Here is a 24,016-nt window from a genome sequence, read left to right as displayed (position 1 = left end):
ATTAGTAATAAAGGTCAGAGTTATTTAAATCAAAATATAATTAAAACGAGCAGTTCCGAGTATTGTTTTAAAGTGTGTTTGTGTGTGTGTGTGGGTGTGTGTGTGTGCATGTCAACTATAAATATATGGGTAGGTTGGCCTAAACAAAGAAGTTTTGAGCAGGCACTGAAGACAATACAGCTTTGTGGCTGAATGTGAATTTGAACATGGCTCTTCCATGTCTAAATCCAGCACTCTAACCACTACACAAATCTCTCTGTCTCTCTTGTCATATCTGAAGCCACACTGATAGATCACAGTGACGACAGTCATACTGGAAAAATACATATTCCACTGCAGGTGACATACTCCACTGAAGGAAACAAAATATGCTTGAAGTAGTCGTTTGATATAAGTCTCTATATCGATGCAATCAAGTTAAAATGTGGAAGTTAGATGGGGTTAGTTGCTTTGCTTTTGTTCTGTTAAGCAAAACTTTTGAAATATTTAGTATTAAAAATACTCCTTTGGTTTTCCACCAAGGGTTCCATGACCCAGATTTGATTGGAAAGCTACTACTGTATTAGAACAATGATTCACTTTGGAAAAAATCTGGTATAAAGTTTATGAAGAAACTAGTTTAACAATTCTAAACAGTGTTCGACAGGAATTAGAGCTGCGTTGTTTTGAAAGTGAAGGGACCTCTTTTAAGGTAAACAAAGGATGCTCTTGCCAGCTCTGTTCTATGATCTAATATAAGAAGACCCTCTGTCATGTTTGCTTCATCATCTTTCCTCAGGGCTGCTTTACACATTATTATTTTTAAAACTATAATTTATTGCATTTATTTGTTGCCTAAAATGTCTCAAGGCATTTGTAAAAGTATACAGAACATTAAATTGAAAATAGCATCAAAAGGTGCTCACCTTGCATCCTACGCATGAGTTTTTGGCTTGTGCATAACCAACTTACATCATATATCTGTGAGGTTGACTCATACATTTCTTTCACTTTATGTGCCTTGCAAAGAAACACTGCAGAAAGCTGTTCCCAGTAAGGTAAAGGTAAAGGGACCCCTGACCATTAGGTCAAGTCATGGCCGACTCTGGGGCTGCTGCGCTCATCTTGCTTTATTGGCCGAGGGTGCCGGTATACAGCTTCTGGGTCATGTGGCCAGCATGACTAAGCTGCTTCTGGTGAGCCAGAGCAGCACACGGAAACACCGTTTACCTTCCTGCCGGAGTGGTACCTATTTATCTATTTGCACTTTGACGTGCTTTCGAACTGCTAGGTTGGCAGGAGCAGGGACCGAGCAACGGGAGCTCACCTCGTCGCGGGGATTCGAACCACTGACCTTCTGATCAGCAAGTCCTAGGCTCTGTGGTTTAACCCACAGTGCCACCCACGTCCCTGCTGTTCCCAGAACATGTATTAAATGTGAAATAAATAGCACCTCACACACTAGAATGAACACAGCAGGTGCATGCAAATCTGTAGTACCTGTTTGTTATTGCATGATGGCAAATTTTGATAATGTCATAGGTGGAAATGTTGTCCAAGTATACACACTTCTTAGATATAATGCTGACCTGATAGATAAACCAAAATATTATTTCTACATTGACCGAATGACAGAGTAATATTAGGTCAACCTGGTAATTAAACCAAGTATTATTTATTCATTAGCCAAATGGCATTCAGAACAATATAAGAACTGATTCAACGAAGAGCAGTAATGCATTAAAGCCCTTCAGTCTAACCAAACCTAGTTAAACCAAGTACTACTATTTCAGGTGATTACTATAGGGTTCAACTAACAGCCTCGATATCATCCTTTTAAGGTTGTTACTTGGTTAGCCTGTACAGTTTTACAGTGCTTGAACCAGCTGGGAATTGATTATTTTTTCCTTAGGAAAACATTTAAGTATTTAATATTTGTAGATTTGACTTCCTACAGTCAACATTATTCCTTTGCCTCCCTCTCAGTGGCCAATGCTGGGTGTCCTTGTTTCTCATTTTGCTAATGTAATCAAATGTGTGCGTTTGTGGATTATGACGACTCCTATCCCCATCCTTATTACCTGCTAGTCATAATGGAAATTAAGAATAAGCAGCAGCAGCTTTTCCCCTTTTGTGAGGCAGCAGTACAAGTCCTTAAGCCCAGCCTCTTGAAAGACAGGTTATTGGCTCTTTCTCAGTACAAAGAAACCTTCAGGCTACTGGTGAGATTAGAGCTCTAACATTATGTTAAGACTTGCTCCTGCTTGTCAGAATTTCATACGCTGCTGCTGCTAGTAAGCATGCATGCAGAAATTTGGTAAACATCTTAAAATAAGAGACAAATGTCCTCCTCTCATATTAGAATCTGCTACTAGTTAAAGGGATATTTATTAGCAACATCAAATGAAGGAAACCTAAAGGAAAGGTATGGCTTGTCTCACTGCACTGAACAAAACTAAGGATACAATCCTAACTCCACTTACCTGGGAGTAAGCACCATTGAATTCAGCAGAACTTTGGAGTAGATATGGTTAAGATCGCTTTGCAGATTATCGAGATAGGCAATGCCACTGTGCTAAGCAGGAGAAACAGACATAAGAAAAGAGAAAATAATGTTTGAGGGACCAATGTGGTGATAAAAACTGAGGAAATAAAATATATTGAGAGTGGTTTGTACCATTGGCAAAGGGCTTACAATAGAGTATGATAGAAGAAAGGAATTTGGCTGCTGAAGTATCACACAGCCTGTATGGCAGTTCATATTGTTACACACCACCCCAAACTCTGAGTGGTGAGAGACTTCAGGGGTTCCAAATGCGTACCCAGGGTTCAGTTTCCTTGGAATTAGGATCAGCTGAGACTGTGGTGTCTTTAGGTTTTATTTACACATATCATAGAATCATAGAATCATAGAATCATAGAATCATAGAGTTGGAAGAGACCACAAGGGCCATCGAGTCCAACCCCCTGCCAAGCAGGAAACACCATCAGAGCACTCCTGACATATGGTTGTCAAGCTTCTGCTTAAAGACCTCCAAAGTAGGAGACTCCACCACACTCCTTGGCAGCAAATTCCACTGTTGAACAGCTCTTACTGTCAGGAAGTTCTTCCTAATGTTTAGGTGGAATCTTCTTTCTTGTAGTTTGGATCCATTGCTCCGTGTCCGCTTCTCTGGAGCAGTAGAAAACAACCTTTCTCCCTCCTCTATGTGACATCCTTTTATATATTTGAACATGGCTATCATATCACCCCTTAACCTCCTCTTCTCCAGGCTAAACATGCCCAGCTCCCTTAGCCGTTCCTCATAAGGCATCGTTTCCAGGCCTTTGACCATTTTGGTTGCCCTCTTCTGGACACGTTCCAGTTTGTCAGTGTCCTTCTTGAATTGTGGTGCCCAGAACTGGACACAGTACTCCAGGTGTGGTCTGACCAGAGCAGAATACAGTGGCACTATTACTTCCCTTGATCTAGATGCTATACTCCTATTGATGCAGCCCAGAATTGCATTGGCTTTTTTAGCTGCCGCGTCACACTGTTGGCTCATGTCAAGTTTGTGGTCAACCAAGACTCCTAGATCCTTTTCACATGTACTGCTCTCAAGCCAGGTGTCACCCATCTTGTATTTGTGCCTCTCATTTTTTTTGCCCAAGTGCAATACTTTACATTTCTCCCTGTTAAAATTCATCTTGTTTGTTTTGGCCCAGTTCTCTAATCTGTCAAGGTCATTTTGAAGTGTGATCCTGTCCTCTGGGGTGTTAGCCACCCCTCCCAGTTTGGTGTCATCTGCAAATTTGATCAGGATGCCCTTGAGTCCATCATCCAAGTCGTTGATAAAGATGTTGAATAAGACCGGGCCCAAGACAGAACCCTGTGGCACCCCACTAGTCACTCTTCTCCAGGATGAAGAGGAACCATTGATGAGCACCCTTTGGGTTCGGTCAGTCAGCCAGTTACAAATCCACTGAGTGGTAGCATAGTCAAGACCGCATTTTACCAGCTTCTTTACAAGAATATCATGGGGCACCTTGTCAAATGCTTTGCTGAAATCAAGGTAGGCTACATCCACTGCGTTCCCTTCATCTACCAGGCTTGTAATTCTGTCAAAAAACGAGATCAGGTTAGTCTGACATGACTTATTTTTCAGAAATCCATGCTGACTATTGGTGATCACAGCATTCCTTTCTAGGTGCTCACAGACTGTTTGCTTAATGATCTGCTCCAGAATCTTCCCTGCTATTGATGTCAGACTGACTGGGCGGTAATTATTTGGGTCCTCTCTTTTCCCCTTTTTGAAAACAGGAACAACATTTGCCCTCCTCCAGTCTGCCGGGACTTCGCCTGTTCTCCAGGAATTCTCAAAGATGACTGCCAGTGGTTCTGAGATCACATCTGCCAGTTCATTTAATACTCTTGGATGCAGTTCATCTGGCCCTGGAGACTTGAATACATCTAATCTAGCCAAATATTCTTGTACTATCTCCTTAGTTATTCTGGGCTGTGTTTCCTTTGCTGAATCATTTGCTTCAAATTCTTCAGGTCGGGCATTGTCTTCTTTATCGGAGAAGACTGAGGCAAAGAAGGCATTGAGGAGTTCAGCCCTTTCTGTGTCCCCTGTTTGCATTTCACCATCTTCTCCTCTGAGTGACCCCACTGTTTCTTTGTTCTTCCTTTTGCTACGAACATACCCATAAAAGCCTTTTTTGTTGCTTTTAACCTCTCTAGCAAGCCTGAGTTCATTCTGTGCTTTAGCTTTTCTGACTTTGTGTCTACACGTGCTGGCTATTTGTTTGAATTCCTCTTTGGTGGTTTCCCCCCTTTTCCATTTTTTGTACACATCCTTTTTTAATCTTAATTCAGTTAAAAGTTCTTTAGATAGCCACCCTGGTTTCTTTAGGCACCTTCCATGTTTTCGTCTCATTGGTATTGCCTGACGTTGTGCTTTTACTATCTCCGTCTTAACAAACTCCCAGCCATCATGAACTCCCTTTCCTTTTAGTATTGCTGTCCATGGGATCTCACCCAGCACTTCCCTAAGTTTTATGAAGTTGGCTTTCTTAAAGTCAAGAAATTGAGTCCTAGTATGCTTGGCTGCTACTGTCCGCTGTATAGTAAACTTCAGAAGAGCATGATCACTCGCGCCTAATGATCCTTCCACATCCACCCCACTAACCAGGTCATCAACATTGGTTAGGACCAGGTCTAAAATGGCTGTTCCTCTTGTTGCTTCTCCCACTTTCTGGACAATGAAGTTGTCTGCAAGGCCAGTGAGGAATCTGTTTGACCTTATGCTCTTGGCTGAGTTTGACGTCCAACAAATATCCGGGTAAGTGAAGTCCCCCATTACTACTATCTCCCTTCCTTTTGCATGCTTGGCCATCTGTTCCAGGAAGGCATCATCTATGTCCTCCGTTTGGCTTGGGGATCTATAGTAAACTCCCACAATGAGGTCTCTGTTATTCTTCTCTCCCTTAATTTTGACCCAAATGCTCTCACTTTGGCTTTGAGGTTCTAAATCTTGGATCTCTTCACAGGTATACACACCCCTGACATATAACGCCACTCCTCCTCCTTTCTTGTCTGGTCTGTTTCTCTGAAATAGATTGTATCCCTCCATTATTACATTCCAATCGTGGGACTTATTCCACCAGGTTTCAGTGATGCCTATTATGTCATATTTAGTTTGCTGTACCAAGAGCTCAAGCTCACCTTGTTTATTTCCCATGCTTTGCGCATTAGTGTACAGACATTGAAGTCCATTAATCATTCCCCCGTGTCTCTTATTTAAGGATTTTTTCCTCCCTCCACTAGGTCCGCGTGCTGTTTGCTCCATTTGGTCTATGACATTTGGATGATCATCTTCATTAATTGATAGACTCCTACCTTCAGGAGCACTGTCTCCCTCCCCCACATTAGTCAGTTTAAAGCCCTCCTGATGAGGTTTCTGAGATTTTTGGCAAAAACATTTCTCCCAACCGTTGTGAGGTGCAGCCCATCACTTGCCAGAAGTCCATCTTCAAGAAACTGCAGTCCGTGATCTAAGAATCCAAACCGTTCCTGTTTACACCATTTGCGAAGCCAGCTGTTCACTTCCACTATTTTCCCCTCTCTCCCTGGGCCATGTCGTTCAACTGGGAGGACAGACGAGATGACAATTTGCGCATTTAGTTGCTTCAATTTCCTGCCGAGAGCCTCGTAGTCTCTTTTGATCTTCTGGAGGCTATTGCTTGCAGTGTCATTGGTTCCCACATGAACCAAGAGGAAGGGGTATTCGTCAGTGGGTTTTATGATTCCTTGCAGTCGTTCAGTTACATCTTGGATCTTAGCCCCGGGGAGACAGCACACTTCCCGAGACATCTTGTCAGGCCCACAGATCACTGCTTCTGTTCCCCTCAGTAGGGAATCCCCTATCACCACTACACGCCTCCTCTTGGGTTTGGTCGGGGTTCTTCCGTGAGCTGTCCGTTCCAAGGTCGCCTGCACATTCCCTGAGGACTGACTTTGCTGCTCGTCTTCATATACCTGATCGACTGTAATGAGGGAGAGATCCTCAAATGGAGTCTGCTCTTCGTCTTCCATGCTAGGGGAGAGGACCTCAAAGCGATTGTGTATTTCTAAACAATCAGAGTGAACCCTGGGCCTCCTACTTCTTTGAGTCACGTTTCTCCATATATCTGGCTCCTGTGTTGGTGAACTAGCCTCCTTCTCAGGGGAGTCCCCTGTCTCCTCCCTGGTGGAGACGGTGTGCTCTGTTGCTTCCAAGAAGAGCTCCAGCTCTCTAATTCTTTGGAGCGTAGCTACACGTTCCTCCAGTTGCTGGACTTTGTCTTTTAAAAGGGCAATCAACATGCAATTGCTGCAGGTAAAGCTGCCTGCAACCTTTGGCAAGATGGCAAACATTGCGCAGGAATCACAGGCGACTGCAGCTGTTCCCCCCCCTTCCATCTTGAGATCGTGTCGTTGGGGGTGGCTACAGAGGTCCTCCATCATAAAAAGCTTGAGGACAGGACAAATAACTCCCCCCCCCACACAAAAAAAAACCTAGGTCTCCCCCAACAAACGTTTGAGACTAGCTCCCCTAAATCTAAAAGATGGGTATAACTGCCCTTCAGACTCTGATAAGCTCCTCCCACAGCTAATCCCCTGCCTCAACAGAAACCCTGCCCCCTCTGACCTTTACACAGGGAAAACAGCTAACCAGCCACAAAGAAACACACACACACAAGAAAACCCTTTTTGCTCCTTCTTCAACTGCTGCCCTTCAGACATATATACAACCTGAACACAAGACAGGCTGTGGTGACAGTGATGGCCAGTGAATGAGTGCTGATTTTAATCTCTGGAATACAGACTTTAACCGAAGGAGTGTTATTTTTCAATGTAAATAAGTTTAAAATGATTTTTTAAGTACATCTGCTTCTTCATGTGGATGTGGCATATGTTAAGTTTGCTCTCTGGTCTTTGACTGCAAAAAAGATTGATTGATACAACCTGAGCTTAGGATGGAGGGACAGACACCAATAGCACCCCAATAGATCTTACTTTCCCATTTGGTTTTCAGGGGATCCCCAATATCTAGCACGAAGTAAACATGTATTTGTGCCTCCAGCTTCCAGTCACTCACACACAACATTGTCTATTGATCTCCTACATAGCGGCTACTGAAGGTGAGTGGGGCAGGAGAAAGGCCCATCCATTTGTTCTATGGCACAGAGCAACTTACTTGGTTGTGCTAAATCATGATACTTAACTAGCCAGCCAATCCATTACCTGGACAACGGAACTGGTTTGGCCAGCTTCCCCTCATACATTTTACCCTCACAGATCCAGGGTCCCCAGTTTGGAAAGGAAACCAGGGTTTTATCCAGACTAACCCTCTATATAACACTATATTCTCATGGGGGTGAAGGGACAGGAGAACCCTGTGGATGGAGCCACATAGAAGTGTAGGCCAGAACATGGACACTGAATCAGTTGTTTCTTACAGTGATTTCTCTTAATGCAATCAATGGATCATTTTTCATGCAATTCATTGTCAGAAGCCAATATATGCCAATACATGTTATTTTATTATTAATTTAGATTTGGAATATCCATATACCACAACAACAAAAAAATCACTGCAGTTTGCATAGTAAAATTGGGCAACAATTAAAACTTCCTAAATTCTAAAAGGTTTTATTTCAGTTTTATCTGCACTGTTCCTTGATGAGGACATACCTTGAATCTTGTAGGGTTCTTCAGGATGATGGGAGCAGTATCTCCTGGCTCCTGGAACTCTTGGTGGAAAAGGCTCTTCGAGGACTTACTTGTGGCATAAAATATTCTCCTGCAGTCCTTATTGGTGTTGTTGCTTCACTACATCTTCAACAGACACAGGGGTATACCATAGGAAACCGGGGCCTTTTCTCCTTTATTCAGGCATGGAATTATTTAATTCATCCTTTTTCAGCTAAAACAGCTCTGAAAGCAACTTACAAAGAGGAAAACACACCATTATTACCTTTACATTTCTTACCATTAGGGATGAGAACCTATACCTCATTCTATACATTTATTCTGTGGGTATGCTCAGCTGTTTTCCAACCCTCCTGAGTTCTTCTTTAACAGATTTGCTAAATTTAATTCCAGAATTAGAGCACCTTTCTCCCCTATGCCATACTGATAAAACCCCACAAAAGCAATCTCAATGTGATTGTACAGCATGCGTAATTGCATCTAGACAGCTTTCATGCTGTTTTACTGTTATGTACATGTCGTTCTGTATGTTGGTAACCAACCCTCTCCACCCAGTTTTGATACAGCTGTAAGCAGTAACAGAAAGGTTGCATATTTTTACTGTTTCAACAATGCACACAAGTTGTTTATTATTAGTAAAACACTCTCATATATATATATATATATATATCTATATATATATATCCATTCAACTAAGTATTGCATGTAAATATGCATAAATTCTGTGTCCTTTTTGGTGACCCATTTCTTGGTGACGTAAGTGGCTACCTTATCCAGTCTTCATTTCACACTTTTGTTGCTGTTCATAATTAGAGTAGGCAAATAGTAGATTTCTATTCAGGTGTGCAAGGATCATGTGGCGCAGCCATTCTGCACTAATTATAATCTTCTGTTAAAGTGTGTGGCTTCAGTTTTTTGCAAAAAAACGGCAGCAATAAATACATAAATGAAACCCATTATTATTTTTCTCCTACACATATAAAGAGAGCGAAAGCTTTGCATATTTAACTTCTGCTTATAAGGCTGCTGTTAAAGGCATGGACTAGAGGAGTGCAAAACATGGCAGGGAAAAGTGAAAATAGGAGGAAGCCTCCCCAGTACTCTTCCGTTTTAGGAGTAAGGTAAGAATGAAATCACTTATTATTTGAAAGCAGAAAATAAATCCCTTTGTGATTCAAAACTAAACCTTCCCTACGGGTGGAATCGGATACGTCGCCCTATTTTTCACAACCAGCTGCTCGCTCCCCTTCCACTCAGAAACGCTGCACAGCCTGACAGACCGGCCGGGGGGGAAAAAAAACACAATTCCTCCAGAGCAAGAGCTGCGATTGGTCGCCCAGCCCTTGACTGCAGCGGCAGCTCGACGTGGCTCTCTCGCCGCTCCATTGGCCGCCGAGTTGCGGGGCGGAGCCTCCGCTCGTTCTGCGTCGGAGACCAAACAAACCCGGCGCCCAGTCCGAAGGGAAAGGAGGCGGGGCTCGCAGGCCCTGGGCTGTAAATGCGATCACGTGACGCCACTGTTTACATCCTCTCAGCTGTTTGGCTCTTTTTCGCCTTCTCTCTCGCTCCCCGCCCCCCTCCGCCTCTCGCAGCAACACAAACAGTCGGGACCCGCGGCGGCGCGTGAAGGGGGCGGAGAGTGGCTGACCCTGAAGAGCGCCTGCCCTCGCCCACCCTTCGCCCTCCTCAACCACCCCGTTGGCCACACCGTCCGAAAACAAGCTCCCTTTTACCCCCCGCCCCCTGAGAAGGGGGCTCCTGAGGGCTTTCCTTCCCCGGCCCCGCTTCCCTCAAACTCACGCCAAAGCTTCCCTCTCCCTTTCCCCCTTCGGGAGCCAGAGGACACTGCGGAAGAAGGGTGAGTGTCTGGTGGTGGACTCACGGTGGGGTGGGGGGGGGCGCGTGAGAGGGGCAGTTGCTGGGGAAGAAGAGCAACGGCGGGGGCCGCCGAGGCGCTTATGGCGTCGCCGACGTCGGGGCTGGAGCCCAATGCCCCGGCTAGTGATGCTGCGCCCGCATTTCCTCCCCCCCCCCGCGTCCGGCACGAAGGCCGTTGAGAGAAGTCCAGCGGCGCGAGACCAACTGTCCGCGCATCGCTCGCCTGCCCCCCCCCCGCGGAGCGAGCGCTCGTTGCGTTGGCACTTCTTGACGCGGGAAGGCCCGCGTTGGGGAAAGCGGGTGGGTGAGAGGAGGAGAGCGCGCAAGGGACTTGGAGGCGCTTCCTGCTTTCTCCTTCCCTGCGCAGTTAAAGCAGCACGGCGAGGTTGGTTGGTGTGTGTGTGTGTGTATACACACACACACACACACACACACACGGGAAGCGCAAGTACTTCCCTTGTTTAATTCGGGATCCTGAGACCCGTCGGGATGTTGGTGGGGGAGAGAGAGGGGGAGGGGCAAATAATGTTCACCGGCAGCTCTCTCGCAACCTTCTTCCCTCCCCACCGCGGTTCTAGCAATTAAAGGAGGCGGGCCTTTTTGCTCTCCGTGCTTTTGCCTCGGAGCCGGGGCTATAAAAGGATAAACAAGTTGGTGGAGTCTCCGCCGACGCTGCCGTCTGTCTGCTCCTCTCCTTGCTCTGCCTTTTTGGCCGCCAGTTGGCTTCGTTTTGAAGAGGTGCCAAAGAGGAAGAGGAGAGCAAATGAGCCGCTCCACAATAAAGAGGCGGAGGGCGCCAGAGTCGCCTCGTCACAAGGTTGATGGGGGGGGGGGGAGAGAGAGAGAGAGACAGAAGCAGCGTCATTTGTGTCCCCTCCATTTCAAAATTGGTCCCTACAAATCATCCCTCCCCTACCCGAGTTAAAAGAAGCCACGCTTGGCCTTAACGTCTCTGACGACACGGGCCAGGAAAATGTACGCGTCAATACATTTCTCAGGCTTGGACGTGCCACCAGGCACTCTGTTGTGTTTGTTGCAACAAGCTGGCATGGCTCCTCCTCAGGAACTTGGTCACATTTTCCTTCTGTTTACACTGAAGGTTCTGCATTGAACGCTGGAGGGGGAGAGGCAAGGGGGCTTGACTGCCGGAGAGGCGCTTGCCATTTGCTCTCTTGTTTCTATTTTGGCTGGAATGAAGAACGAGGGCGGCCTCTCTGCGTGGTTTACAGAGACTTGCCTCTAGCTCCTTTCTCTCACTTGTGGGCTTCCTGCATTTCTGCTCTCTCCTTTGTGTGCACAGTTAGGTGCTCAGAAAGTCTCTGTGTCTGGCTCCACGGTAGAGGAAGAAGTCTCTCTTTTTTTGCATGTTCTTTGTAACGCAGCAAAGCAACACAGGGCCTGGCTTTTGCTATCTCCTCTTTGGTGTGTTTGCCAAAGGAAAGGACCTCTTGTGATGGCTGCTGTTGACCTTGAGGCAAAAGCTAAGAGATAAATATCAAAAGGGAGTCAAGAATCTGTGATTGCAGAATGTGGCCTCCCATTCAATTTGTGATTACTGGCTAGTCTCCTGGTCTGACCTAGTTCAGAGCCATTTATATTTGCTCATTGTAGTACTGCCTGGAGAGGGTCAGTTGTACAACACTGATACAGTGGTGCCCCGCAAGACGAATGCCTCGCAAGATGGAAAACTTGCTAGACGAAAGAGTTTTCCGTTTTGGAGGTGCTTCGCAAAACGAATCTCCTATGGGCTTGCTTCACAAGACGAAAATGTCTTACGAGTTCCTGCGGGTTTTTTTCCCTTTCCCCCCCTTTTTCTAAGCCGCTAAGCCGCTAATAGCACTAATCCGCTAATCCGTCAGTGGGCTTGCTTTGCAAGACGAAAAAACCGCTAGACGAAGAGACTTACAGAACGGATTCTTTTCGTCTTGCAAGGCACCACTGTATTTGGAAATATGAAATACCACGTGTTATTTTTAAGTAAGATAAAAACAAACCACTCAGCACTGCTTTTACATTTCATCTAAGAAGAGTAAAACATTGGATGCAAAACATTTTTTTCTGCCTCAAATTCATATTTATTTTATTTGAAGCATTTCTTTGAAGCCTTAAAAGGTTCTCATAGTGGCTTACAAAAATAAGTACTGAGAGGTATGCTGCTGTCAGACTTTAATACAGGAAAATATATTGTGGCAAGGGTGTATAAAACAAACTCTGGTAGCTATAGTTCTTAGTTACAAAGTTCTTTATAACTGTTAATTCTAGAGGACTAGGTAGGTGAAAGATGCTTCCTTTAGTTCTTTCTCTGGCCAATGAATGGGGCCAGGTTGGTTTTTCTCTTGCAGCCTTCCAGTGACTCGTGGTTTACTGGTCAGTGGAACATGTGCTGCCTACCAGTTGCAGTCCCTGGGTAAGGGGAAATTGAGTTCCCTTTAGCAAATATTGTTAGATTTGGTGCCAAAGTAAAAGACCTAATGTTGCACTTGTCACTGTAGAACAAATTAAACCTGACTTCTTATTTTGCTGAAGGTCTGTTCATTACTTGCTTTGTCATGTTCCAGACAGAAGAGGTACATGAAGGGCCTGTGGGGAAAACATGAAGAAATCAGGGGGGAAAGAGGCAACATAGCAATGATATATATGCTCTTGGCTACCAAAAAGCATTGTTGCCCCCTGCCCACCATAACCTCACTTCTGATAACAACCCCACATCATCCATGCATGGAACAGTGTGATTAATACTTATCATGGTGTTCCTGCTGTAGAACTTAGATCATATGAAGTCCACATTACCTTCTTCCTAGCCCAATGCCTAGGTGAACAGAGGCATGCCTAAAGTCACAAGTTAGGGTTGCCATATTTCAAAGAGTGAAAATCTGGACACAAAAGTTGAGCTTTGAAATTGTTGAAATCAACATGCAGGGAGGAAGAATATGAATATGAATTTTAAGTTTCCATTTCGAAATTCATACGCTTCCTGAACGAGCTTGTATACAAGTTATAGTAAGTAAAAACATACTGGTTTGCAACCAGTTGAACCATTTGTACAGCCTGGGTGCATAATCATAACTTTAGTTTCTCTTTTGTCTGATATGGTTGGTAGAAGAGAAGGGGGTAAGGGACAGTCACCTCAGCTTCTCTGTTGAATTCAGTGAGATAATTTTACATCACCTGTCTTGTTGGCATACTATTACACTGGCTCCAGGTGCAGGACTGACGTTGGAAATGAGTGTAGGATTCTAGCTAAGCTTTTTGTTTGTTCCCTTCCACACTCCCGTTTTGACCACGTTTTCTTCTTGTGCTGGCATTGCCAGCATAGTAGTTTTGTCAGTGTTGTTATACTGCTGGCAAGACAGTAATATTACACTGGTGTGAATACACTATACCAGCATAATGTCCTGCTGGTGCAGCAGAATTTAATAGTAATTTATCCCTGCCCAGCAGATATAACTTGATGATAGGATGTCTCTGTTTAGTCTTTTATTTTTTTAAATGTTGCTTAGTTTAAGGCCTAGTACTGCAAGTGCCTTTTTATGCAGTTTTTCAAGGTCTTGATGAGTTTCATTTAAGTTTTCCTCAGTATAGTATCTGCAAATATTTGAAGGCATTTAGACAAGATTGCCTTTTTTGCAAACAAAAGGAGTGAGGAGAAAAAAATGTTTCCAATTGTGTTTAAATATATAGCTAGAAGTTAAAGTTTCAAATGCCAGGAATGTGGTTTTCTGTTATTTTTAGATTTGACCTCACTTGCATTTTCTCATGATGCAGTAATTACAGCTAAACAAACCTGAAGTCATGTCTGAGAATTTGCTAGTTTTACATATTTCACAATCAAATGTCTTAATTCCAGCAATATTTATAAATATATATATTGTATAGAATGCCTTTCATTAAAAAAATCATGATGGTGTACAGCAACATTTATAAAATACCATAAACACAGTACTAAATAATTATAAAAATTATCGGCTTATCTTAAAAAGTTTAAACCACTGAATAGGTATTTCATATTTTTTTAAGTCTTCAAGAAACTCCTGTAAATTAGCAATGAGGTTGCCTGCTGCTTCTCTGCTGGAAGAGTGTTCCACAGCATGGGACTGGCAGCACGAAATGCCCAATTTCCAGTGGAGGCCAGTCTGACTTCTGAAACATAGGGGGAAACTAACAGCACTGCTCCAGGTGATCTTGATCAAATCAGAATATAAGGGCTCAAGCGGTCGTTAAGGTATCCTGGACACAAAGTGTATAGAAGGACAAGTTCGAAGACTATTCAACATAGTTTCTGCAAAGTTATACACAAAGTGTCCAGGGCTTTGTGTATTGCATTGCAAGGGGATGAACTAGATTACCCTGGGGTCCCTTCCAACTCTACAGTTCTATGATTCTACTATTGAACCTGGCCTGGTAGCATATGGGCAGGCAGTGCAGATCTTTTTACAGAGGTGTAACATGCTTTTGGCCATCTGTCCCCTTCAGTTTAGGCACTGTATTTTACACTAGCTGGAGCTTCTGGATGATGCTTAACCTGTCCGAACAGACCACATTGAAGCAATCTTGTTTTTCCATCACTAGTCTATCATGGTCCAGATAGCTGGTGTACAGGTAAGTGTTGCTCATGGCCACACCGGTCAGTTTGTCACTTAATGACAAAGTTGTGTCTAGGTTAGTAAGGCAGGGAATAACTTTGCAGAAACTATGTTGAATATTCTTCGAACTTGTCCTTCTATACAGTATGCTTGTTAATTTCATCTTCAATCATGCTTGCCATCTAGTTTTCCCAGAAACAAAGTTCTGCCAACTGACCCATAATTTCGTGGATCCTCCTAGATACCTTTTAAAAATTAGTTTGACTTTGACCACCTTCTAGTTCTCCAGTACAAAAGTTGATATTGGGGACAAGTCAGGTCAGTGTTCACAATGAGAATTTTGGGTTTAAAGGCAGGCAATGGGCAACTCCTCATTCAGTTTCTTGATGAGAGAAGTGTGTGTCATCAGTAGGAGAATAGGCCTCCAGAATCCTGCTACTGAGAATGGCTGCCTTGAACTATTGGGCTTGGCTGGGGGCATCTAACTATTCAAGCTGAAGAAGTTGCCCACCTCTGACCTATATGAATGGATGGGTACAGTGTGTTAATAGTGATTGCTATTCTTGTTATCTATCTGGAAACTAGTACAGTGGTACCTTGTTTTGAGTCCAGGATCCGTTCCAGAGCCCTGGACGCTGGATCAAAGGGACGCTCGATAGAGTGTTGCTCTGTGCACACGTGTGGAGCAGTTTAGTGCTTCTGCGCAAGCGGCAAACCTGGAAGTAACCTGATCCGGTACTTCCAGGTTTGCTGCGGACGTTCCACGTAATGGACGGCCGACAGGGTGGACATAAAACGAGGTACCACTGTAATATAATAGTTTTGTCCTGCTTCTGGGTAGAAATCAGTAAAATAGTAAAGGTACAAATAAAGCTGTTTAAAGATGCATGACAAGAGATATAGAGACTTCATATTTCACAGTCTTAATTAAGTTTTGAAATAGTTTTAGGACTATTAACATTAAACAATGTTTAATGTAATGACAGATGCATGACTTAATATATTATTAATAAATGAGGCTGTATCACCCTGTCTTTGACCAATAATAGATAATAGAAGAAGCAAAACAAGTCATTGTCACAACAGTAAATGATGATGTCAATAAGCCTTTAGTAATGCCCCCCGATGGAAGGCTTTCCAATAATTCATTGGTTCTTAAGGGCTGGCCCAGTTTATGAAAACACATGCATTTTACAATCGGACTATAACAACTGCTTTATTAATTGTGGTTTGTAGTTGCTTTTTACAGTCATATGAACTAATTTTTCTCTGACTATGGAACTAAAGCAGTTGCATATCAGAAAAATGCTTAAAATAATGTGTTTATTTTTATTTCCCCTTGTGTGCCATGAATGTATACTTAAAAGCTTTGGGAATAATAATAATTATTACTGTTAAATTTGAATTCCACACTTCATCCAAAGATCCCAGGGCAGTTCACAAGAGAAAAATACAAATGAGAATACAAAAGACACAGTAAAACAAAAATAAACCAATAACCCCCCTCCTACAAACACATTTAAAAAGCCATATAATGTTAATCAATTAGAATGTAATTAGTTCTGCTCCCTCTCTCTCTTTAGTTTATAATATAGAGAGTCAGCAATATTTGATTATTCATCCCTGAAGGTTATCTGTACAATAGCAATATTGTTGGATGGTAAATTTATTATTTACAGTATTGCTACATCATGCTTTTAAAAAGCCTCTTGAGTAACTTCTGAATGGTATTTCTGAGCCTCATACAAAAGCCATATAAATTCTGGGATCAAACTAAATAGTGCAAAGTTGTACTAAATATGTACTGCTTACTATTTTTGAGAAGTATGGAATAGTTGTTCAAGTTTATTTAGGCTGTTATCCTAACTACCCTTGACAGTTTTATATTGAATTCTATGTGAGTTCCTTCTGAATGAACGTTAATAAACTCTGAATGTGTAATCAAAACATGTATTTGACCAACTGTGTTACTTTGGATTGTTGTTGGTTTTTTTATTTTAAAAAACCCCTCATTTTCCTCCCCTATCTCTCCACAGCAATTTACAATGCAGTTGTAACTGTGCCTACTCAGAAGTAAGTCCTATTGAACTCCCAGGTAAATAAGGTTAGGATTTCAGCCTAAATATTTGAGAATCCCAAGGAGTTTCCATTGCAAATTCATCCCATTAAACATGTTCACAGAGTTGCTCTCAGGTAGATCATTTCTCTCTCTCTCTCTCTCTCTCTCTCTCTCTCTCTCTCTGTGTGTGTTTCTTCTTTATCTGCAATATATATCAGTTATAAGCAGTGATTCATAAACAGCTGATTTTTTTTTTGTTTGTTTTGTTTTTACAATCCCACCTCCCACAAAGGCACCAAATGTCTATTTAATTACATTTAACTTTTAAGTCATTTCAGGGTGGGTGTGTTTTTTAAAAATGTCTCATTCCACAAATTGTCATGTGTTCTCAAAGGTTGGATCATTTCTATTTCTTGCTCTGCCTGAAGCAAGCAAAGGAGGAACTTTAGAAGGTGGGTTTGGAGCAGTATGGATCATAACACATGTATACTTGCCCACCTACCCACATAACCTTTCTCCTGCTGCTACACAGTACAGTAGATGCATTTTGTTTCCTGTGGAAATGGAGGGGGATCTGCTCTATTTGTCAGTAGTCCTTGTGAGATGTGTGTGTGAGAGAGAGCGAGAGCAAGCGAGCGAGCGCAGTGTTTGAAACTCCCATTGTTCTAGGCGCATTTTGCAACAGGGAACTTCATTATAGAAAGCAGTTTCTGAGCTCTGACACGGTACTGCACCTAAAATTTCAGATTAAAACTGCAGAGTGGAAGGAAAGGAGGATCTTTTTCTGCCTCCCCACTTCCAGCTACTCTCTGAAGACTAGAGAGGAGACCCTCTTAAGAATATTAGGGGGGTGGGCAGAGGAATGACTAGACCATGTGAAAAATGAACGTAATGTTTTAGCACCAGTTCATTCATTTTCAGCTTTGTATTCTTGTTATAAAAAAGCACACCTAGACATTCCGTTGTTGTGCCCATAACCTAGTTTTAAGTGCCATTTAGCTCCTAGCTTTCATATCTGTTTCTAACAGTGTGTGTGAGAGAGTGGTAGAGAGGCATTCCAGTGAAATACATTGTTAAATGTGGGGTTTATTTTAATTTTTTGACTGAAATACATTAGATTAGGCATGTTTTCCCCACATGCTGTCATTTGTGGGCTTTGCAATATGTGCCATTTGATTTCAACAGTATCTAAATCCTGTTTGGTGAACGTTAACACATCATTCCTACTCAGTTAATTTTGGTGTTGGTGGTCATGGTGATGAACTGGTGAGCATCTGACTATGTGTGCAAATGCATCTTTTAATCTGTGTTAATAAATGAGTCCAGGAATAATATTGGTTCTTTTTTTATTAAAAAAACAACAACAACCTCTAATTTACAACACCTAACCAGCAACTAGAAGATGAAAGTTTTTATTAACAGAACTTTTTAAAGATAGGGAGAAAATTTTTGAACTGCATTTTCCCCTCTAAACATCTGCAGCTAGATAAGAGAACACATTCACAGATTCAAGAAGTGTATGACACAATGCTATCATAAGTTAACAGTTAAAAGAATATTGGATATACTTAGCCCAAATTGCTTATCTGGTAGGAAGAATTGCAGTACTAAGAATATCAATATTCACTACAGGATATAAACTTTTGAGATAAGTATTGAACAAAAGAGGATGACTTGTATAAAATCATATTGACTTCTTAATGGGAAGATTTAAAAAGTCATTTACCAATGATAACTTCCATGAATGAGTGGTGATTTGAATCTCGTGCACAGTACTAATCACAAGTACTATTATATGAAAGTGTACCAGTCTAGTGGGCACTATAATAAATGTACAGAATATGACATTCTGTGGTTTTCCCCATAGTGCAGGAGAGGCAGATAGCACTGCAAGATTGGACTTTATATCTTTGGCAGGGCTGCTTGTCCGTAAATTCATGTACATTTCTCAAAGCTAGTGGGTAAACTTGTATATGCTGCAAATGATTTAGTCTGAGGTGGGGGACCTCCCTTGGCCCAACAGGCCATCCCCCCCCCACCTTCTCCATGTGTCGTCAGGTGTGGGGCAGGTAGAGACACAACTGGATTAGTTGTATGAGTAGGGTTACATGCAGAAAACTCTAGTACAGTGGTGCCCCGCAAGACGAATGCCTCGCAAGACGGAAAACACGCTAGACGAAAGAGTTTTCCGTTTTGGAGGTGCTTCGCAGAACGAATTTCCTATGGGCTTGCTTCGCAAGACAACAATGTCTTGCGAGTTCCTGCTGTTTTTTTTCCTTCCCCCCTTTTTCTAAGCCGCTAAGCTGCTTACCAGCTGATCCGATCAGCAGATAAACCGCTAATAGCGCTAATCTGCTAATCCTTCAATGGGCTTGCTTTGCAAGACGAAAAAACCGCTAGACAAAGAGAATCACAGAACAGATTCTTTTCGTCTTGCGAGGCACCACTGTACATGACTAATTGCTGGAGAAAGCAGGCTTGAACTTGCTGTCCAACCCACCTATCCATCAACTGATGCCATTATGACGCCCTCTTGTCAAAGTTGACCTGCAGTGGTGGGGGGAGGTAAAGATCTATCCATCAGGCCAAAAAAGGATCCTCGCCGCACTTCAGTTCATCATTAAGTGGGTTTATTCTGTGTTGGATTGTGTTTAATTTAATTTAGCTGCCATTTAAAATACAATATTTTCTCATGAGAGCTTACAAGATTTCAGACAATTTAAAATCATATAAAATTGGGGAAATTTTGCTTTCTAGATGCTGAATTACAACTCTCATCAGCCCCACCAAGCATGACCAATGATGGGGGTTGTATTTCAGCAATATCTGGAGTGCCCAAAGTTCCCCACATCTGATTTAAAATAATCATAACATTGATAAAAGCATTTCAACCCCTTCTATATCACTTGGATTGAGGGCAAGAATACTGTGTAACAATTTGTCACAATTAGTGGGTAGCTAGTTGCTCTCAAGAGCAGAAGCTCTTTGGTTTGATCCAGGGTTTCAGCACCCAAAAAAAGAGCAGAAGCTCATACCCCTGCTTTTTCTAAGCCAGGGGACAGCAAGGTTTATCTTGCCTGGGCCAGATCGGTCTCGCGGAGATCCCTCACACATGCAAGTGCCCGCGATTTCCAGCATTGCGCAGACGCGATTTCCAGCGCCGCAGGAGCAAGTCGCTGTGCTGTGCAGGTTTAGCACAGTGCGTAAGCGGGCCACTCTTTTGGGGGTGGCTCATGGGCTGGTCTAAACGACCTCCGCAGGCTGCTAGCGGCCCATGGGCCTTAGGTTGCTGACCCCTGTTCTAAGCTATGGCGGTATCTGTTTTATGTGTTATTCGTTATAATTTTTATTCCTCACTTATTTAAAGGACCTCAGAATAGAAATCAGTCCTTAACTCATATCCTCACAATACTGGAGCTATTAATGTGAGGTAGATTAGGTCATGTGGGTTCTGAACTTGGGTCTCTCCCATCCCTGTCCGTTGCTATTGTCTACTACACCACATTGGTTCTCATCTCTCACTCCTTCAGGAATGCAGCAGACTGTTGTGGTGGATTGGCACTGGGCTGATGAGCTTATTAACCTGTTCCTCTCAGGCAGTTTTCCTACTGAAATATCCCCCTAAGGTGCTTTTAACCCAGAAGGGGAAATACATGTTTCAAGCAAGCTTAACTACCAGTTTTTACTAAAGAATGGCAACAATAGGTAAAAGGAAACATAGTTCATATGGGGATCCTTCTTTTTAAAAACAACAACAAAGAAAGTTGTGTTTGTAATAATTGTATTTGATTCTGAGTGTTTTTACAAAAAGCAACTTTGGTCTAAGTATGGATATTATCATAATTCTTTCTCCGACCTCACCCTGCCCATTTAACATCTATTGATAAGGAAAACAAAAAGGTGAAAGTACGTTGAAGAGTCAGCTCTCCTTTGGGACTGCTTGGCAATATTTACTATTCAAGAGATTATTGTGGGGACATCTTTAACAAAATTAGAAACTTAATGTAATCAGACTTTTAATGTAATTCAATCTGTATGTTTCTAACTTGTATCAAATAGTAGTTGTTTCTAGACTCTGGTGTTGTTTTTCATTTGGCTGTGCACACTGTGTATCAGGTTATAACTGTTAGTGTTGATAGCTTTCTTTCCATAGACACTTACTTTAGTATTGTTAGCATTCAACATGATCACATTATTGATGATACTTTCCAAAAGCTGGTAAATCAAAATACCTACTTTTATGTTATATTAAAACTGTTTTTTAGTACGACAGTAGGCTGAACAAAAACAAGGCATGTACTAGCAACAAATGCCTAAACACTATTTTGTCAGAGGCCTAGTGCTTCCTAAGGGACGCGGGTGATGCTGTGGTCTAAACCACAGAGCCTAGGGTTTGCCAATCGGAAGATCAGCAGTTTGAATCCTCACGACGGGGTGAGCTCCTGTTGTTCGGTCCCAGCTCCTGCCCACCAAAGCACGTCAAAAGCACGTCAAGTGCAAGTAGATAAATAGGTATTGCTCTGGTGGGAAGGTAAACAGCTTTTCCGTGTGCTGCTCTGGTTTGCCAGAAGTGGCTTAGTCATGCTGGCCACATGACCTGGAAACTGTCTGCGGACAAACGCCGACTCCCTCAGCCTATAGAGCAAGATGAATGCGCAACCCCAGAGTCGTCCATGGCTGGACCTAACAATCAGGGGTACCTTTACCTAGTGCTTCCTAAGTAGTACAGAAATGCACTTTTTATAAATAGGGTTTCACAAATCATTATTTTATTGTGTCTTATGAAATTTTGCTCTTCGGGTCAGTTTTCCTTAAAATTCCAGAATTAAATATGTGCTTGCAAAACATAATTGGTATACAAATGATAAACAAGCAGGCAGATATATTCTGCAGTGCATGCTGCAGTATGCAGTAAATGTTTAGTAGCTGGTACATGGTCATGGCTGTATACTGAGCACTTAAGAAGTCAAAATAACTCAGACTCTATGCACATGAAAGGTTTTTCTACCTGATTTCTCCCCTCCAGCATACCTTTACTGAGAGGTAGGGTGTTACCCAACATTGAGAGAAGCTATAGGGAGGCACACAGGATTAGAATGTAGAAGAGGAAGTATCAGGATATTCCCTTGCACAAGCATCCTTTGCCCTGGTATTGGATACTGCCTATTAAGTTAAAGTCAGTTGCACAAAGCTGTGATGCAGTACACACTGCATGATACATAAGATGGAATAGATGAAATGTTGTATTAATTAGTGTGCAAATTAGCACTATTTAGATTCCAAATAGTGCAGATGAACATTTACTCAAAGTAATGCATTTCTGTCCAGTAATAATAACTACTAGCCCTTGTAAAGAATTTTGACCACTTTTAGTATTCAGATAGGTGTTCTCACTTAGTGGTCTTAGCATTGTGCAAATCAAACACAAATCATTCATTTATAAATCCTCTTGATAAGCAGATATAAACTATGTACTTTGAATTGCATGTGGGCTTCATGCTCAGGAATTTTAGGTTATAGTCCTGGACTGTCAACTGTCCTGGGTAGCATAAAGTGTGTCTTTGGTTGCAAACATACATTTTAGTTGTTTTGGCATCTAATTAGTGTGCATGGTTGTTCAGGAATACAGGAATTAGAAACTTAGAAAGTTGATCTTCTTAAAGGTTTAAATAAATCATGTCTGATTTCTGTGACTGTATGCAGGCTTTATTTGCAGCAGCAGCACCCCAAATAACTCTAGTCCATAAAAGTGTCATCATTGAAATCTCTCCACACTTGGGTGACATACAGGTGCCTGTATCTTCTGATTGGCAAATTCGGGCTGTTGGTATGCCACCCAGCTTGCTGCCCAGTCGCATACCTGAATAATCTGGCAAAAGTGCTCTGAAGTGTGATGCAGAAGAACCCCAGGACGCTGGTACTGGAAGTCAACAGTATCCATGCTAAGGTTACCTTGACTGAGCCAACTGAGGTCTTCATGGCCTCTGTGGCAAACATGGGGTTGTCCCAAGTTGTCATTGACACAGCACATACAAACGTTTTTGGTGTGTGGGTGTGAGAGAGACAGAGAATTGTGGTTAGACGATTATCTGGGGTAGTTTGTTCATGCATAGATGTAGGACCCATTAGGATGATTCATCCTTAGGGATTTGCAGAATCCAAAGAATTCCCGAATGCTTTGCGGGATTTTCCAGAAGCCAGAACTGGAAATTCTGTTGACTCTTTGGGCTGTCTATGAAATGACAAGATTTTCCGGGAAGTTGATATGATTGCCACTGAACTCTGACACTTTGGAACCATCCCTTTTCTCCCCCAGGATGTTCCAAGATATGAAACAGGATTTGTGAGGCTAGAATGCAAGTGGGATAAGATTCAGTGTGAGGTTGACTGAACATGTGCCTATTGTCATGCCTGTTGCAGGAGGTGAAGGTGGCAAAGAAGACTTACTTTGGTGCCTCCCTTGCATTCTCAAGTGCCTGGCCATCAGTGCTTTTCTGTGTGGTGAAGGGACCTTTGACACATGTCCCAGGAATAGTGTTGGAACCAACAGAGGCCTGCTGTGACATGTTTGCCATGTTACCATAATTACAGAGCTAGATGAGGTGTCCCAACACATCTTGCCCAATTTTATGGGATCTATTTTTCACTGACATGATCTAATAATGTAGATAAAGCACTTTCAGTGGTTTGGACCACAGCTTGTTATTCACAGTGATTATTCCATGAACTGCCCTGAGACCCCTGAGTATATAAATTCAATATATAATACTAGTTCGCTCCAACCCTGCTGTGCCCCTGTATTGTGGTAGCCCCTTTCTCTGCAATATGTGGCTGAGCAACCATCGGCTGTTTCAGACATCTTGTAAAGATTGTGGTGCCCAGGTGGTCCCTGACTCATAAGATTGGACCCTGTTTTATGTGTTTGAATCCCCTGAATTTGTTTTACTTGTTTTATATCCCTGCATATACTTTTATAATTCTGCTTTATTGGTTTCAGATTGAATTTTGTTTTAATGATATTGTTTGTTTAATTGTGTTGCTTGTTTTTTATATTGTATACCACTTAGGAATTTTAAAAATATTAAACAGTTTATAAATGCTTTAAAATAATTAACTTTATTATTTTACAGTAATTCTGTGATGATGATACTTGCAGAAAAATACAGTCAAGGAAAGATAGGCCAGAAGGCTTTTCCCTAGAATTACCATTTTTCTAGGTAAGTGATTCCCTTTTTATTTCAGTAAGTAGATTGTTTTAGTACAAAATAGGGCTTTGGTTAA

At 42.4% G+C, this 24,016-nt stretch overlaps 1 protein-coding gene and 1 long non-coding RNA gene across 21 annotated transcripts in view; one reads left to right on the top strand and one right to left on the bottom strand.

Moving 5' to 3' along the window:
- LOC309538476 overlaps positions 1-11,706 on the bottom strand; it is a 46,458-nt gene extending 34,752 nt beyond the window's left edge. For 2 of the 6 annotated variants that reach the window (XR_014222198.1, XR_014222199.1), the window contains exons 1-3: positions 10,627-11,704; positions 8,198-8,450; positions 2,463-2,554 (exon numbers count right to left, since the gene is read on the bottom strand). This is a non-coding gene — a long non-coding RNA (uncharacterized lncRNA). Of the gene's footprint in view, positions 1-2,462; positions 2,555-8,197; positions 8,451-9,410; positions 9,572-10,626 lie in introns of those variants that run through there. The other 4 variants (XR_014222197.1, XR_014222200.1, XR_014222201.1 and 1 more) reach the window with 4 other exon arrangements.
- Positions 9,789-24,016, top strand: part of PCMTD1 (protein-L-isoaspartate (D-aspartate) O-methyltransferase domain containing 1) — a 36,129-nt gene continuing 21,901 nt past the window's right edge. For 2 of the 15 annotated variants that reach the window (XM_082233945.1, XM_082233940.1), the window contains exons 1-3: positions 9,790-10,073; positions 16,713-16,749; positions 23,866-23,952. The gene's annotated coding sequence lies outside the window, so the exon portion shown is untranslated. Of the gene's footprint in view, positions 10,074-10,330; positions 10,479-14,566; positions 14,693-16,712; positions 16,772-23,865; positions 23,953-24,016 lie in introns of those variants that run through there. The other 13 variants (XM_082233946.1, XM_082233941.1, XM_082233939.1 and 10 more) reach the window with 10 other exon arrangements.

Source organism: Podarcis vaucheri, assembly GCF_965113315.1.
Source record: "Podarcis vaucheri genome assembly, chromosome: 8".
In the NCBI taxonomy this organism is placed as follows: domain Eukaryota; kingdom Metazoa; phylum Chordata; class Lepidosauria; order Squamata; family Lacertidae; genus Podarcis; species Podarcis vaucheri.
Note: the sequence above shows the minus strand (reverse complement) of the source record. Positions and strands in the feature narration are given on the sequence as shown.